The sequence below is a fragment of the Pinus tabuliformis genome, chromosome Q (genome assembly GCF_031772625.1).
Source record: "Pinus tabuliformis cultivar Carrire ecotype Pingquan chromosome Q, CPIR1, whole genome shotgun sequence".
NCBI classification, from domain to species: Eukaryota; Viridiplantae; Streptophyta; class Pinopsida; order Pinales; family Pinaceae; genus Pinus; species Pinus tabuliformis.
In genome coordinates, this window is record NC_142296.1 from 1,264,713,581 (window position 1) to 1,264,731,921 (window position 18,341).

Here is an 18,341-nt window from a genome sequence, read left to right on the forward strand (position 1 = left end):
TCATTTGATCACAATGAAATGTGGAATATGAATTTCGATGGATCTACATGTAAAGAAGGTTAGGCAAAGGTATTTGGATAATTACACCTCAAAATGAAAGTCACTTTTTAAATTGTATTTCGAATGTAAAAATAATGCTGCAAATATGAAGCCTTTTTATTGGGTTGAATATAATGAGAGAGAAAAGGGAGCAATAAATTTTTGTCTTTGGAGATTCAAAATTGGTTATAAATCAAGTTAGAGGAGTCTATCAGACCAAACACCCAAGGATGAGGGCTTACAAGAATGAAGTTTGGGATTTGTTTGATATATTTTTCTCTGAACACAATATTTCAGTTATACCAAGAGATCATAATGGTATAATTGATTCTTTGGCCACTTCAGCTAGTGTTTTCAAAATTCCTGTGTATCTAAATGACAAGTATCATATTGAAGTTAGACACATGTCATCTATTCCAAACAATATTAAAAAGTGGCAAGTTTTTGAAGATGATGAAAAAATAAGAAGATTTCTTGAAATGACTGATAAATTTGCTACTACACCAATTGATGAAGATAACTAAGAGAAAACAGATTCGGGCCCTGATTCAACAAAGTTGTTGAATGTCATAGGAAACTAGGAGATAACACAGCTCAAGAACAATTTCATTTCTAAAGGCTTAGTTACTTTTGAAAGATTGTTTGACAATAATGACGTTGTAGTGAAACCAAATATCACTCCTAATGATAGTGATCTAGAAGATTGCAGTGTAGGGACTGAAGAAGAGCCTAAATTGGTCAAGCTATCCAAATCATTGACTACAAAGGAAAAAGATAAATATGTCGAGTTATTGAAAGAGTTTGCAAATTTTTTTGCTCAGAAGTATGATGAATTGAGATTGTATGATAAAAGCATTATCCAACATACCATTCTAATCAAAGAAATGAAAGGCCTTTGTTAAGGGAAATGTTCCCCTAGGGCTTTTGGGTTGAAACCCTAGCAGACTGAAAGTTGTCTATACAGAGAAACACACATTCAAACAACCATTATGTTATTATAAGAAAATTCTATGATAAGGGGGCGTACCTTAGGTCCTACGTTTGAGAAGGTCCTTTAGGGTCCAAACCCTTCTTCAAGTTCCTCTTGCTCCTTTGTCCTGCAAAACAACCAATTCCAGAGAACACAACAGTATATGGACAAAACCTTATAAAGAAACCATCTTCATGTTATAAAGAAAGGTAGTTAGTTATGAAATTTAAACAACCATTCACATATGAATTCCAACATGAATATCATAAACATAAAGAAGATTTATATCAGGAACCAAGACATGTGTTTCTTTTATTATAGACAAATAAAGTACAAAAAAGGAATAATTTCACCTGAGTCACCTTTCGCAGGCTCCAAGCAAATCTTTCTTCCGGATTCGTCCAGCCTCAAGCCTTTAACAAAACTCCTTCCATGACTTACTCCATGATGTCACAAGTAGTGGATGAACATCAACACACAAGGAAACAAAGGTTTCCTGTACAAATGGGGGAAGTGTAGGAGGCACAAGGATCTTCAGACCTAGTCAGGGAAAAATCTAAGCATAATAACATTTCTCTCTCTTCTCTCCTCCTTAGGCCTTCCCATTGAGGTCTTTTTATACCTCTCCCAAAGTAGTTTTTTAGTTGGGAGTTGGTTAGGAAGAGTTGGGCCACGGGAACTAACAGGTGATCAGCAGGTAAAACCAGTGATCTCCGCCCGAAATTAAGGAGTTTTATATTTTTTTAAGTGTTTTAATACATACACGCGGGTTGGGTATATGCCTACTCGCGTATACACGCGTTTAACTCAGGGAAATGTCGCGTATAAGGGATAAAACATTGTTTTTTAAATTTTTGGACTAGGTCTGGAAGGAGGGGTTGCCCTAGACCATAAGCGCAACGTCACAAACCATAAGAGTGAGATTTGGAGCTATAACAGATGCCCCCTAATATATGAGGTTAGAAGGGGTACATGATGGCCGAAATGTATTAAGCAAGTACATGGAAGGGAAATCTGTCAAAAACCGAGAAGGACTTCACCAGAATTCAACCTTCCAAGCCACAAAAGGAGGTCAGAAAGAAACACTGTCTGAGGCGGGCATACCCATGCTCAGAAAAAGTAAAGCATGTCCGCATATCAAGTACAAGCGGATCCACTAAGTATACAAGCATAAATGACTGAAAAATACATAATGGATCATCTGATCATGATCGAACAAGTACATGTCTAAATATCACATATAAGACTATCAATGATGCTGAAAGATGCAACGGATCACTGATATCAAAGACTGATCTCGAAAGGTACCAACTAAACATGATGGAATAGGATGGTACTACACTGCAAACTCAGGTGCCAACGTATAGAATGTCGCCATGACTGACTGCAACATATAAGGTGGAGTGGTATCAACTAGCAGCAACAGGAGCAACTGTCAAGTGAACCAATGAATGCTGAGACAACCTGAGGTCTTCACCGACCGCCGTGGTACATTTCTACACCATGGGAATAAATGATCTGAAGTCGACCATGTGAGAAATCGTTTGATTACCGGTCATTGATGTATACCGTTAAAGAACACGAGACTACTCACCGATAATGATAATGAGCGTCAAGGTGCCCAGTACAATCTAACAACTGTGAATAGATGAGCTGGAGTCGAACACCTGTAAGAATCTATCGATCAGGAGACAATGATGGTTTCCCACTATCGATAGCGAAGGATCTGCCACTAATGATTGCAAACCCCAAGGTACTGCCAAATGGACTCTAGATCTTTGCCCCAGAGCAATGAGTCAGAGTCGATAGGGAAATATACGCTAGAAGCAAGGCATTAAGGCATCCTTCATCAATCTAGCGCGAGTGTAACCCATAGGCCAATAATGTGGAAGGAATCAGATGAAAGAGATGTAGTAACCCAACTGAAGTACGTTTCCGGTGTACACAAGATGTGGCTAGCACACGATAGCAACCCTCTCAACCAACCAATAATGGAAGCGGACACAGAGGCGAGGTATCCACCAATAGGGTCAAATGGAACACGAATCCCAATGTGTGATAATGTAAGTTGATGTCGAACACAAGGGAAACCACTTAGTCAAAGACCCATGATACTGATCGATGCTGAGCACAAGGTGACCTATCAATAATGAAAATAGGGCCAGGGTGCAGCTCTAGGCCTGTCCTCAGAGCAAGGTGTTGTCGTCGATAAGGACAAGACCCGCCAGCAAGATATCAATGGAGACCCTCTCAAACGGGCACGAGTAAAGGACCAATAAAGCTGATGTGATGATAGAAATGATACTCACAACTAGGGATGGCCGACTGAAAAATGAGTCAAGAGACACCGCAGAAAGTCCGACTCAGGCTAACTTCCCTTGAACAAAAGCACGACTCAATGTGACTATGTGGCAGCATATGATGACTCTGTATAAGTTCGTCATGTAGGAGGCATGAATGAACCCTCCATATGATTGGAAGAGATAACCAATCGGGGGAGAACTGACTCAATAACAAGGTTACGACATACCTAAGTCAAACTAAATCCCGCCCAAACGGAGGAGACTTTGCTTTGAGTGCTTTGTTCAAGGGCGACACGATTGACTCTAGCTGCCAACAATAAATGGAAATACTGTCCCGTTCCCGCTCTTTTTTGGAATATTTTTTTTTTTTTGTCTTTTTCTGTTAAGCTTGAAAAAGAATAAAAGAATGTTGTGGTATAGTGGAAAGAACGAGTGTCGGTGAAACAGATGATCTAGTTCCTGGGAATGGAACATTCCTATGCTCAATTCAGGGAGGTGAAAACTGGTCAGTGACACTCAAAGGTGCGTTCCTTCCACGGGTCAAGGTGTGTCACGCTGCAGAAGTCAAAGGTATGCAAGGTTGATTTTGCAGTCGTCATGGTCAAAAGTTGGCTTAAACACGAGTCCAAGTGAAGCCGGCTCTAGGCCAAAAGGTGCAAGTGGTCAACATGCAATGTAGTAGTACAACTCAACACAAAGGAGCCTCTAGGGTATAAGGCCAGAACAAAGCGAAGAAGCAAAGAGGAATGAGTCTTCAACGCATAAGTCATGGCGGGACTATAGAGGACTCCCGAGCCTACTCAAATCGGAGCAGCATGGGCAACAAATGTCAGTGAGGTGCTAACTACGATGCCCATGTAAAGGATGGCTCTACCATCATGTCATGATTTAAAGAATCGGCGAGTGAAGATGGTTTACGAACCATAACACGATGGGATCGACCCTATGGCAGATGTATCGACAAATGGAGGCTAGTATGCATAATGCAACGGAAAAATGGTGTCCCTAACCTATATGCCAGTGAGAAAACGATACCTGCCATGATGGGTCGGCAGTCATGGAACCGTCTCGAAACTGTCGAAAAAACGTCCAAAATGTCCATTTTCACCATTTGAGTTTGAGAGCAAAGAGTTGGAGAAAAAGGAGCAAACTTCCCGTACGCCAAATTCAACCGTTCAAATTCTTCAAAAACCTCCAGGTAACTCTTATACTTATCTTGCAATTGATTGTGACTGGTTTTAAGATTTTTAATTGATGTTTCACCGTTGAATTTTTTTCCAAAAATTTCACCGCGGCGTATACGCGGATTAATAATATGAAACCCGCGTACACGCGGGCCCTGTACGCGATTGTGTGTACAGGGACCCGCGTATATGCCGTGAACATTTTTAACCAAAAAACTAACAGTTGAAAATCATTTTTTGCTCAGAATGCCGGTCACCTGGCGAGAAAGAGAGCATGCAACGGTGGATAATGAAGTCATGAACGATCCTGATGCTTTGGAAGCCCTACGGGGATGTGGTTTGCTTAAATTCTTCAAACTGCCAAATATGAAAGCAAACACACGTCTGCTTGAGATGCTCATTGATTATTGGGATGTTGAGGAGGATGCCTTTATGATTGACCAGATGCCACTCAGGATAGAAGTGGAGGATATCTATTTTATCACGGGCCTTTCCTGAAGGGGAGAGGTAGTACATTCCCGGGGCAGGACACGGAGCAGTCTCACGATCGAGGACTACGTACAGATATATTGCCCGAGACATCCCAAGAAGGTTGGGAGCCAGATTTCCATCACACATGTGGCGAGTTTATCACTGAGGATAATCCTGTTCACCATAGCTCGAGTGAACGGATCGGCCTCTCTGCATCAGGCATCACGGCTAACCATGAGTGTTGCAGTTGACTGTCTCACCACTGTATTTGACTGGTGTACTCCTCTTCTGGCCAACATGAAGAGCCAACTCACTTCTATCAAGAGGGGATAGACCAAAAAATTTGGATATGGGACTATCCTGTGTTCCTTCTTTTTCGAGAAGGTCCCCGCACTCTACCCTAGGGTAGCAGTTTCCATCAGCACCCCACGAGATCCACGCATGGGCCGGTGGGCTGACCTGATGAAACGTCTAGGGGGTGGGGAGGTCCCACGGACTGCATTTGACGATGACTTCTTCACCTGGTGGGATTAGCAGATCATCGCCATAGATGACTACCCCTATGCTGGGTTGGATTTCCGAGGAGATCCTGATCTAGCATTACCACCGAACGCAACATGGGGCGACATTGGTAAGAATTTTTGATTTTATGATTTTTTTTGGATTTTTCAAATATAATGATGAATTTTGAAAAATATTTTTGATGGGATTCAAATGACTAATATGATGATCATGTTCCAGATATTGGGCCAGTACGACCAGATGGGTTCCCGCGGCATGGACGGCACGGCCGAGGAGCCGAAGAGGCGGCTGCTGATACAGAACGAACTCTACATAACGTCCAGCGACACTTGGCGAGACTGAGTTGCCGAGTACCGATGGCTGCCATAGAGGACCTTCCTGAGGATATGCAGCGTCATGTGGTTGGCATGCCACGTGACTGGGTTCGCACTTTTCGGCGTGTGGCCAATGCGATAGTTACCTACTTAGCTGCTCATCCTGAGCCGAGGCATTAGATATGCCAGACATGATTATGGGCATTTGAGTCCCAATTTTGTATTTTTTTTTTGGACAAACATATGTACACTCGAGATGCTTTATGATATATATATATATATATATATATATATATATATATATATATATATATATATATATGTATATATATAAATAGTTCGACTTTTTGATGCTTGATTTTATTGTGATGAATGATTGATGTGCCAGTATAATGCTTGATTAGCGATAGAATTAGCTAACCAATTATGAGATCTTGGAATGTGCAAATAATTAATATAAGTAAATGATCTTTGCAGCAACCTCACCCTTAAATACTGGCGATATAAACATGGATCCCTTACCAGATAAATGTTGTTTAATTGTGACACTATCAATTGAGAATCAAGATAAACTACCAACGAGTCGATCTTGTGAGAAATTGCCTCGGATAGTAAATTAATAACGGCAGTATACTCAGCCATATTGTTTGAAGTGGGGCCGATGCATACGCCTCTTGATACCATAAATTGACCAGTTGGATAATAGAGTACCCAAGCTGCGGAAGCGAGATTCTGAGTGTGCCGACTAGCACCATCGGTGAATCCAAAATAGACCAAGTCATCCATCAACACTTGTCACAATAGACCAAAAAGTGTTGATATCAAAAACTCTCGATGATATATGTACAAATATACATAATGTACAAAGAAGCCATTGCTTGGCCAAAACTAGGCAAAGTACTTCTTGAGGTAGAGCCCGTCAAGGGGCTCTGCCAACTTACTCCTAAGGATGTTTATAGGTACTATGATCGAACCAATCAATGTACTTCCTTCAGCGAATAAATGTGTTGGAGCCAAAGGAGTCATACAAACAATGCTAGTCAGACTGGAGGACCTAGATTCGACTTCGTGTGAAGGAGGATGAAAATATGAAGAATGATGCAAATCTTCCAAAGGTTGATCTATCGTCGTCATTGCTTCGAATATCGCTTCATCCAATGGAAAAACAATATCCGAGCAATTCGATGCAGAGGTGGAATCAAGGGTCTGAAAATGAGCCACATCACCATCTATCTCTTTCCCAGAGGAAGGAGTAGAATTGTTATCTACAAAGTTATTGATAGATTCACATCTAAGCTCTACAACAGACATAAGAGATTCTATTCCACCTGCCTTGTCGTCATTTGATGTGGTCACAGATGAAGCTAAGGTTCCAGGATCTGGAGAATAAGGAGTTTGAACAAACTCTCTCCGTAAAGGGTCCCTGGAAGATGAAATTGTATCTATCCTAGTCGTAGGAGGGGGAAGATCAAACGTACCCATTAATGAAGAGTACATCCTGACTCCTAGATTCTCAGTAGGCGGACGGGGGTTATCCGCTAAGGGGATAGTAGAGTCCGAAGTTGCTCGAGGATCGGCTGGAGAATAATCCAATTGATCAACCTTAGCGATTTTCCCTTCATGAGGAAAGCAAACGACACAAAACAGAGTTGAAACAACGGCTTCCATTTCGTATACCCAGTTCCTTCCTAAGAGGAGATCGTAGTCTAGGTTAGCATCAATGACTTCTACTTCGATATTAACGACCTTCCCTCCAACACATATAGGAAAGGCTGGGATAATCCCGTATGGCCTATGAGAATGACCATCAAACACTGTTAAGAGGGTAGGTGAAGGAACAACCGACGGTGATCCAATGGCCTTCCAACATGACATAGACATGACACACGTGGAAGCTCCCTCATCTATAACCGTCCGAAAAATATTCGTTTTCTGGTAGGTAGACTTTATCTGGAAAGCCATGTGATGAGGAAGTCTCTTTTTGACATTATTCATATCAAAAGTGAGAGCTAAGGAATTACTTGGATCCACTGCCCCCATTGCCGATAGCAAGGCACTTCTTTGAGCAGGACATGACTGGAGAACCTCTAAAGCGGACATAGCACATGGACTCTGAGCCAGATCCTCAACAATGGAGTAATTCTGGGCTGCCCTAATATTAGGGTTGATAGTCGCGCATTTAGCGGAACCTTTCAGTACCCGTGGTATAGTCTCGACAGAAGGTCGCTCAATATGAAGTGGGTTGTTAGTTTCGGGAACTGATTTACCCTTGGAAGTTTCACCTTCACCATAATCGCGTGACCGTGTGGCCACATTAGCGTGAGAACCCATCATGAAAACATTTGATGATTTTTCCCCTTCCTGGCTGCCCCCTGCGAAGGTACCAGGATTTGAACTCGCGCCAACAAGAAGTTGCTGCCCTTGGGGAAAAGGGTTGGTTAACACAGCTTGAGAACTAGAAGTCCCTTGCTGCCCTAACAAGCGTTGAGCATCTTCAATCTTGGGGCAGAGGTGAGTTAAATGGTCTCCACTGCATAACTTGCATGGAAACTTGACTTTCTTTCTAGACTCATTTCTACCACCACCAGCATTATTGCCGGATTTATTTGCATCAGCCTTCCCATCCTGGTTCTTTTTCTTACCTCGTCCTTTCTTTTTCCCATTGGAATTTTGATTTCCTTTGGGGTTATCATATTGGACGACATTAATCGAAGAGGTTTGGGAAGCCGGAGGATTAGACGATGTGACTTGGTTGTTAGAAGTAGTTTGTAAAGACAACTGTTGCAATTGGTTCAACAAGTTCACCGCATTTGTGTCTACCGACCCAACGATACCATCCGCATGGGGACCTAGCTTCGACTTGGCTAAGTCAACCTTAGACCCAGGAGCATCTGGCAAGTACTTTTGTAGGATCCTAGACTGAGAGTAGATCAATTCTAATTGTTGGGCCCTAAAAATGGCTTGCGCCTCAGAATAGACTCCAGACATGGAGACATCCTTAGAGATCTCGGGTTGTAACGATTTCAAAAACCATTCGAGACGGTACTTAGGAGGGATTTCAACTTTAATGAGCCTCTTTCTCCGTCTCCATTCCTGAATATGGTCAGAAATGTGGGTTGCCTTATCCTGACGAAAAGTGGCCAGAAGTTCAGTTCCGACATCATAACGGACGGGAAACTGGAAATGATTTAAGAAAATATTAGCTAAGTCAGCGAAAGATGTAAAGCTGCCCCCTGGAAACTCTATATACCATTTGGCCCATTACCAGTCAAGGTGCGTTGAAAAAGTCTCAACCTAATCGAGTCATCAATAAGGGAGTTTGATGAGCACCACAAATGGAATGTGGTTACATGGTCGCCTGGGTCTTCACCGCTCTTCCCTTCGAATTTTGGAATGTCTGAAGGGAGTTTGGTTGGGACCGGAGGCCAGGCCGGATTGTACTTGATTGGATCATTTGTTAACTTAGTGAGATTTGGCAAGTTCAAAGTTGCCAGAAACGGAAGACTAGGAGGACCTTGGGGATTCCACCCAGACTGGGTGGAGCTCCCAAAGTTCTGAAAAGATTGGCTTGGATTTTGGAAGGCACCAGGCTGCCCGAAGTAACCAGCAGAACTAGCTGAACCAAAAGGCAAGCCTTGTGATCTAGCAAAATTCGGAGTTTGACCAACTCCGGCCGCAAAGCCTCCATAACTAGCAAAGTTTCCTCCTAAAGGATTATAAGGAGTTGATAACCCCTGATACGGATTCCAAGCCAAAGCTAAGGGAGGAATACTTTGAAACGAACTAACTGTGGAGTACGGCCTATTCCCTTGTTGGTCGAAAAACGGATTCCCAGTTCTCGCGCCACTAACCCCAGGGTTAGTCCAACCTTGGAAAGGATTGCTGCTTTGTCCTATAGAAGAAAAAGGCATGGATCCTATCGTCAGGTTGGAATGTGGTATATGACCACATCCGAAAGGAAAACCCTGGAATGAAGCCAATCCACCCATCATGGACGTGGCGGCACTAAACGGAACTGAAGGAATACCCTGTGAATGGGTGCCAAATGGGAAGAATCCAGAACCAAAAGCATTGGTTTGGGAATTTCCACTCGTGGACGGAATGGAGGTAGACCCAAATAAAGATGTGCTAGCAAAAGATCCAAACAAAGAAGTAGAGGAGATGGAAATCGTTCCTCCCCCTTGTTGGAGTCTGCATAGTTGTAGCACTTGTAGTAGAAGCCATGCTTCCAGTAGTGGTCATTGATGGTAAGCGCGTAGCGTAACCTAGACTTGATGGTCTATGCGTCGGAGTCCCAACGTATTGTAATAAGTCCGGATGGCTAGATGGTAGGGGAGAATTCGGAGCCGCTAACGACTCTTAGAGTTCTTCTACCTCTATGTTATTCTCCGCTTGAAAGAGAACTCGAGAAAGAACTGGAGTGTTCCTCTCTTATTCTGCGGAAGTGCTAGGCCTTGCTTGAACACTAATGCTCCTGAGAGGAGGATCAATCCTTGATGCGTCAACTACTGTGGGATGAAACCCACCAGCAGTATTACCTCTGCGCCTTCTAGGAGAAAGCTCTAAACTTGGTGGTGAAAGACCACGAAGTCTTCGAGACCGTCTTGGTGATCGGTCAACCACTTTGAATTTTTGTTAGATCTAACTAAAGACTCAAAAAACTGAAAGCTAGGCCAACTAAGAGCACAGAGCACACACTATAAAGTCCCTAAAGAAACCAGCCAGTCAAACAACTTCTGAGTATTTCCGCTTCGGGTGATTAGGACCAGACACCAAAATACAAGAAAGTGAATTAAGGGGTCTTCCGAAGATAGTCTGGGATGATGAGGGCCCAGTCCTATCAGCGAAGGTAACAGAGGAAGTTACGCTGACCTCCTAACAACAGCCTGCGCTAGTGCAAGCCCCCAAGCTTCACAAGGGTGCCCTCCAGTAGTACCGTTGAGAGTGATGCAACGCCGACCTCAGGTGCCACGGGATTCCCCTCCGCAGCCACCTGTGTAGATCCCTAGAAGTAGCAACTATGGATACCAACTCGTCGTAGAAGCCAGGCGGAACAATTGTGAGGTAAGTTCAGACAAGTAGGAGAGGGGGTATCTCTCTTCCCTGTCTTCATAGACCCTCATGCTTAACTCCTAGATCGGAGCTTTCCTGGTCTTCCTAACGCTATTGGATTTTCACTCACTATTCAGACTCCTATGTTTGACAGTTTAAATGGCCTTGGAGAGTTAACTCTCCACTTGCCTAATCCAAGGCCCTAAAATCCTAAAACTTGTTGGTGTATCTAACTTAAAAAAAAGTTTTTGTGAATTTTAATTAGCGCTTGATTTTAAAATAGGCTGTTCTTTAAGTCACGGGATGAACGGAAGTGAAACTAGTGGTGTTTTGACGCAAAAGAAATTAATAAAAACCAAACTACATGCACATGCACTTGTTTTCGTTTTTCGATGAAAAGCAATTTCTACAGGGTTCAGAGGAATTTAGGAATTTACAAGGTAAGTTCCTCAGACAGAACACCAAAGGACACCGCTCACAACCAGATCGCAGATCAATACACCAGTATTTTTGACGTGGTTAAAACCCTCAAAGAGGGAAACAGTCCACGGCCTGAGCCAACGCGGCCACTTCATGCAATTTATTAATAAAAGAATGAAAATTTACATATGCTTCTCTCATAGATGGATTACCCTACAAATGACCCTCCATGCGCTTTAAATAGAAATCATGGACCAATCGGGTGTCAAGCCACGGATCAAGTGTCGGTAATACCAAGGAGATAATGAATCGTCGGATCACTACATATCGTGACCGTCGGATTGTAAGTTACAAAATGTACAAGGTAAAGAAACACACTTTACCTAACTCTATACTAGACCAAGTTGTACTTAACTATTTCCTATGTGTCGGAATATCCTAACATCCCCCCTTAAGAAAAACTTGGGATAGGATTGAAGGATTTACAAATATGACACAATAGGAGAAGGAAGGAGGCACTAGAGCCTATCCCCCCTTACTGACAACTTCCTGAACTCCAACCATAAATCAAATTTTAGTGAACTTCGCCTCTGTGAAAGCCTTTGTGAAGATGTCTGCAACTTGATCATCTGTTGAACAATATTGCACTTCAAGAACATGGTCGTGAATGAGCTTTCTGATGAAGTGCATATGCAGTTCAATGTGTTTGCTGCGCTGATATTGGACTGGATCTTTGCATAGTTGAATGGCACTTTGATTATCACACCAAAGTGTAGCCGGATGCTGCTGCTGAAAGCCAAACTCTAACAGGATCTGACGAAGCCACAAGGCTTCCTTACTAGCTTCTACGACACCATGATAATCTTCTTCTGCTGATGAAAGAGAAATGTCACCTTGTTTCTTGCAAGCCCATGTAATAGGTCCTGAACCAAGAGTGAACACATAACCGACAGTAGACTTCCGATCATCAGGGTCACCAGCCCAATTCGAATCAGTGAAACCAACCAATAGAGGAGCTGCTTCGGCACTGTAATAAATCCCAAACTGAACTGTACCTCTAACATAACAAAGTATTCTTTTAGCTACTTTCCAATGACTTTCACGTCGGTTTTGCATAAACCGAGCAATAAGGCCAACATCAAAGGAAAGGTCAAGATGAGTATGGGTTAGATACAAAAGTTTTCCTACAAGTTGATGGTATAAGGTAGCATCAACTTCAGGAGAAGTACAAGTGATTGAAAGTTTGACTCCAGACTGAAAGGGAGAAGGGGTTGGCTTATAGTCTTCCATGTGAAAGTGGTGTAGAATATCACAGGCATACTTGGACTGAGAAAGGGAAATACCTTCCTTGGATTGCATGACTTGAAGACCGAGAAAATAATGTAAGTGTCCTAAGTCTGTCATTTCAAACTTCCTTTTAAGGCTAGAATTCACATGTTTTATAAGGTTGGGATCACTACCCGTTAGGATAAGATCATCAACATAAAGAACAAGAATGATAAGAGACTTGCCCACTTTCTTGGTGTAGACAGTATTGTCAGAATGACACCTAGAAAAGCCAGATTCTAAAAGAAAGGTATCCATTTTGGCATACCAAGCTCGAGGAGCTTGCTTGAGACCATAAAGGGATTTCTTAAGCTGACATACAAGGCTGGAGTCTGTTTGTATGAAGCCAATGGGTTGTTCCATGTAGATTTCTTCATGCAAGTCCCCATGCAAGAAGGCAGATTTAACATCCATCTGATGGACTTCCCATTTGAATGAGGCAGCAAGGGAAAGAACAAGGCGGATAGAGTTCATTTTGGCAACAGGGGGGAAGGTTTCAGTGTAGTCAATGCCTTCAACTTGTGAAAAACCTTTAGCAACAAGATGAGCTTTATGTTTATCAACTTTCTCATATGGTCCATACTTGGTTCTGTAAACCCATTTGCATCTAACAAGTTTTCGTCCCTTTGGTAGAGGAACAAGATCCCATGTATCATTTTCCAATAATGAACGATATTCTTCATTCATAACTGCTTCCCAATCTGGATGGCCTGAAGCTTCTACAAAGGTGTCAGGATCATAATTTACTGGAGCTTGAGCCAGTAAAGAAGAGGCTCTGTCAAACTGAGAACGTGTGCGTCGCTGATCTGTAGGATCACCGACAAGATCACCTGCTGCATCTCGAGTAGCACGAACCCATTTTGGAAGCTGAGGAGCTGAAGGAGGATCCTGAGATGGTGGGGCAGGATTGTCATCCTCACTTTCATCATCTGAAGAAGAAATGTTTTCAAAAGTAGAAGAGATAGGGAGAGGTGGCACATCCGCCGGACTAGGCTCGCAGGCCGATATATTTTCATCAAATTTTACATCTCTTCTAATGATAACATTTTTGGACTTAAATGGAATAAGTCTATAGCCTTTGACATCTTCAGAATATCCAACAAAAGTACATTTTTCACTCTTAGGTTCTAAAGCTTTATGCTTTTCATCTGGAATATGGGCCCACGCTTCACTTCCAAAAACACGAAAGTGACTTACATCTAGTTTGATTGAGCTCCATGCTTCTTCTGGAGTGATATTCTTTAAAGCCTTAGTAGGAGTGTGATTTATTATGTAATTTGCACAGTTAATTGCTTCTGCCCAAAAACTAAGACCAAGTCCTTTAGATTGTAGCATACAATTAGCCATTTCCTTTAAGGTACGATTCTTCCTTTCAGCTACACCATTTTGTTGTGGAGTATATGGAATAGTATGTTGCATTTGAATTCCATTCTCAGTGCAAAAGTTGATGAATGTGTTTTTAACATATTCTCCACCATTATAAGATCTTAGCTTAAGAATTTGATGTCCAGATTGTTTTTCAACAAAGGCCTTGAAGGCCAAAAATGTGTTAAATACTTCACTCTTGAGTTTTAAGAAGTATACCCAAGTGCGTCTGGAGAAATCATCAATGAAAGTTAAGAAATACTTGCAGCCAAAGAATGAAACAACTGGAAGTGGACCACATAAATCACTATGCACAAGCTGTAAAGGGGCTGAGGCGTGCCAAGAGGCACGTTTTTCAAAACTGTCCCGATGATGTTTTCCGAGTACACATCCGGAACAAACACCATCTCTGCAAGATACCATAGGAAGACCTATCACCATATTTTCTTACATAGATGCTGAAGGGAGCGATAGTTTAAGTGACCAAATCGCTCATGCCAAAGTTTGCTCACTTCATCGTTATGAGCAACAAATACTGAGGGAAGATTTGATGACCCAAAGTTGTGAAACTTATACAACCTTGTAGAATCATCAACAATGCCAGTAGCTAAAATCTGTTTAGGATATCTTAGGTCCTTGATTACAACATCATGAGGTGAAAATTCAACGATTTTACCTTCACCTGAAAGAGTTATCTGATATACAGATAGAAGGTTGTAGGATAAGGTTGGAACACATAATACATCATTAAACTGACCATTGTCTAGATGAACAGTTCCAATCCCTACAACACTAAGAGATCTATCATCACCAACATATATATTTTTGGTGTTACAATCATTTAAAGAAGAAAACATGGCTTTGTTTTTGGCCATGTGATAAGAAGCTCCAGAATCAATGAGCCACTCATGAGAATGAGAAGAAGAAGATACATTTAGTGCATAGCCAGACCGAGATTCTTGACAACCACATGCAGAAAGTGCCATTCCTGAAGTTGAAGTTGAAGATTGCTCCAAATGGATGTTATGTTTCTTCATCGCTGCTTCCAAGGCTTCCATCTTCTTAGAGCATTTGGATTCTAAGTGGCCATCTCGATTACAAAAGTTGCAATGTCTATCAGTCTTCTTCCATTTGTTTTTATTTGTCTTATCATTTTGTTGAAATGATTTTTCATTTTGAGGCTGAGATTGCTTAGGACCCTTGTTTGGTTTAGGACCATTCTTTTTAGGATATGACTTCTTAGGATTCTTTGAATTTGGTTGCTGCTGGGCGGCTAACGCTTTCTTGGAAGAGTTTCCAAGATTAAAACAAATTTTCTTTTCCTTTATTTAATTCAGGCTTCACACTCACAAAAGTTAACAAAGCTATGGATGCCTAAAAAGATATGCAAATCTATCCTAATGCAACAAATACATGCTGATGCAAGATTCAAAACTACTCTAAAATCAAGAAATGAAAGTTGCTTGCTTATCAATTTTATTTTGCCAGTTAAAATGTCTAGATGGAATATGAGATGGTACCATTCATTTCATCTAAACACTAAAAACAAGTTTCAAGACAAACATAAATCACTTTCATTCACTAAAAGGAAACCAAATGGAAACAAAGTTCAAGAAAGCAAAACTAAGTATTGCAAAAAGTTTTCTTCAAAAGCAACAACAAAAATGTCTTTTCAAAAAATGCTCTCAACAAGACTGAAACTTTGTGATTGAAGAATAGGCAACAAACACTTTTGCAAGTTGACACCACACAATGGATGAAAACTCAACAAAAAGAAATGTGTTTAAGGATGCTCTTAACAATCAAAAGCAGCAATGAAAGCTTTGACAACAAAAACCAAAAAGATCAAAAAGACAAAGTTCAAGAAAGTATCAATCAACAACTTTCATGAAACAAAGAAGTGGATGGTCACAAAAAGCGGTTTTTTCAAGCAAACAAAAAGTCACCAAAAGCAAGATTTAACACAAAGATTGAGATCAATCTTCTTGCCCTGATGAATCAGAGCAGCCAAGATTCCCAGCAAGAAATCTTGCGTGCTTAAGCAAAAAATGATGACGCTTGCAACAACAAAAACAAGACCAATACTCCTTACAATCAGAGAGAATTTGGAACAAGATGCTTGCTGTAAAACTAACAACTGATACTGGACAGTGACTGTTTCAGACTGAATCAAACCAGCAGACAGACCTTCAGAGGTAAAAAGATTTAAAAATCTTGAAAATTGCTAGATATACGCGACTGTACTTATGTATAGATTATGTGTATATGCGACTGTGCCTAAGGAAACCTGCGTATACGCGGGTTCGATTAAGGAAACATGCATATATATGCTTCTGTAACTAAGAAAAACAACATATAAAAAAGATTTCAAGAAAAATAAAAAACAAACTGAAGAAACTGGAAAAACTTAGAATTCAAGAACAGACCACACAACAACAGCAAGCAAACAGGCAACTGAGCCCTGATTGGCTTGAAAACACCCAAAATAGGAACAACAACAATGTTGTCCCCAATGGAGTCGCCAATTATGTTAAGGGAAATGTTCCCCTAGGGCTTTTGGGTTGAAACCCTAGTAGACTGAAAGTTGTCTATACAGAGAAACACACATTCACACAACCATTATGCTATTATAAGAAAATTCTATGATAAGGGGGCGTACCTTAGGTCCTACGTTTGAGAAGGTCCTTTAGGGTCCAAACCCTTCTTCAAGTTCCTCTTGCTCCTTTGTCCTGCAAAACAACCAATTCCGGAGAACACAACAGTATATGGACAAAACCTTATAAAGAAACCATCTTCATGTTATAAAGAAAGGTAGTTAGTTATGAAATTTAAACAACCATTCACATATGAATTCCAACATGAATATCATAAACATAAAGAAGATTTATATCAGGAACCAAGACATGTGTTTCTTTTATTATAGACAAATAAAGTACAGAAAATGAATAATTTCACCTGAGTCACCTTTCGCAGGCTCCAAGCAAAGCTTTCTTTCGGATTCATCCAGCCTCAAGCCTTTAACAAAACTCCTTCCATGACTTACTCCATGATGTCACAAGTAGTGGATGAACATCAACACACAAGGAAACAAAGGTTTCCTGTACAAATGGGGGAAGTGTAGGAGGCACAAGGATCTTCAGACCTGGTCAGGGAAAAATCTCAGCATAATAACCTTTCTCCCTCTTCTCTCCTCCTTAGGCCTTCCCATTGAGGTCTTTTTATACCTCTCCCAAAGTAGTTTTTTAGTTGGGAGTTTGTTGGGAAGAGTTGGGCCACGGGCACTAACAGGTGATCAGCAGGTAAAACCCGTGATCTCTGCCCGAAATTAAGGAGTTTTATATTTTTTAAAGTGTTTTAATACATACACGCGGGTTGGGTATATGCCTACCCGCGTATACACGCGTTTAACTCAGGGCAATGTCGCGTATAAGGGATAAAACATTGTTTTTTAAATTTTTGGACCAGGTCTGGAAGGAGGGGTTGCCCTAGGCCATAAGTGCAGCATCACAAACCATAAGAGTGAGATTTGGAGCTATAACAACCTTTCAGACAGAAGCTCAAAAGGATATATTCATTGTTGTTGCCTTTATTATGAAAAGAGGTGAAAAAGTTACTACCAAAATCATCATTGCCTTGATAATTTCTAAGTGGGTAGCCAATCTAGTTCCAATGGAAATTAGGTTGTGTGTGGACATTAGGAACTTGAATAAAGTTTCTTTGAAAGATAATTACCCTCTACCTAAGATGGATCACATAATGTAGAAGGTTTCATGAGCTAAATGAATTTCCATGTTGGATGATTTTTCTAGGTACAATTAGATTTTGGTTCATCCAAAAGATCAAGAGAAGAAATCCTTCATTACAACCTGGGGTACATTCATGTATTCCAAGACGCATTTTGGGTTGATGAATGCTGGAGCTACATTTCAAAGGGTCATGGAAATAGCGTTTGCAGAAGAAAAAGATAGGTTTGTAGTGATATACTTGGATGATATTATTGTCTACTCCAGATATGATATTGATCATAGACACGTTTTCTTAAAGGGTAGAAAGTTTAATATTTCCCTAAATCCAGAAAAATATAATTTTTCCATGCAAGAAGGAAAACTATTGGGACATATTGTATCAAAAGATGGCATCAAAATAGGCCCCAATAGATTTGCATCAATTCAGAAGCTTGAGTTTCCGAGAAGAAAAAAATAAGTGCAATCCTTCCTTGGAAGGGTAAATTTCTTGAGAATATTCATTCCCAATTTCGAAATTTTTTTGAAGACCATAACCAACATGTTTAGGAAGGACATTGGAATAAAATGGAAAACAAAAGCTAGATAATCCTTTGTGGAATAAAAAAGCACTAACTCAGGCACCTGTCTTA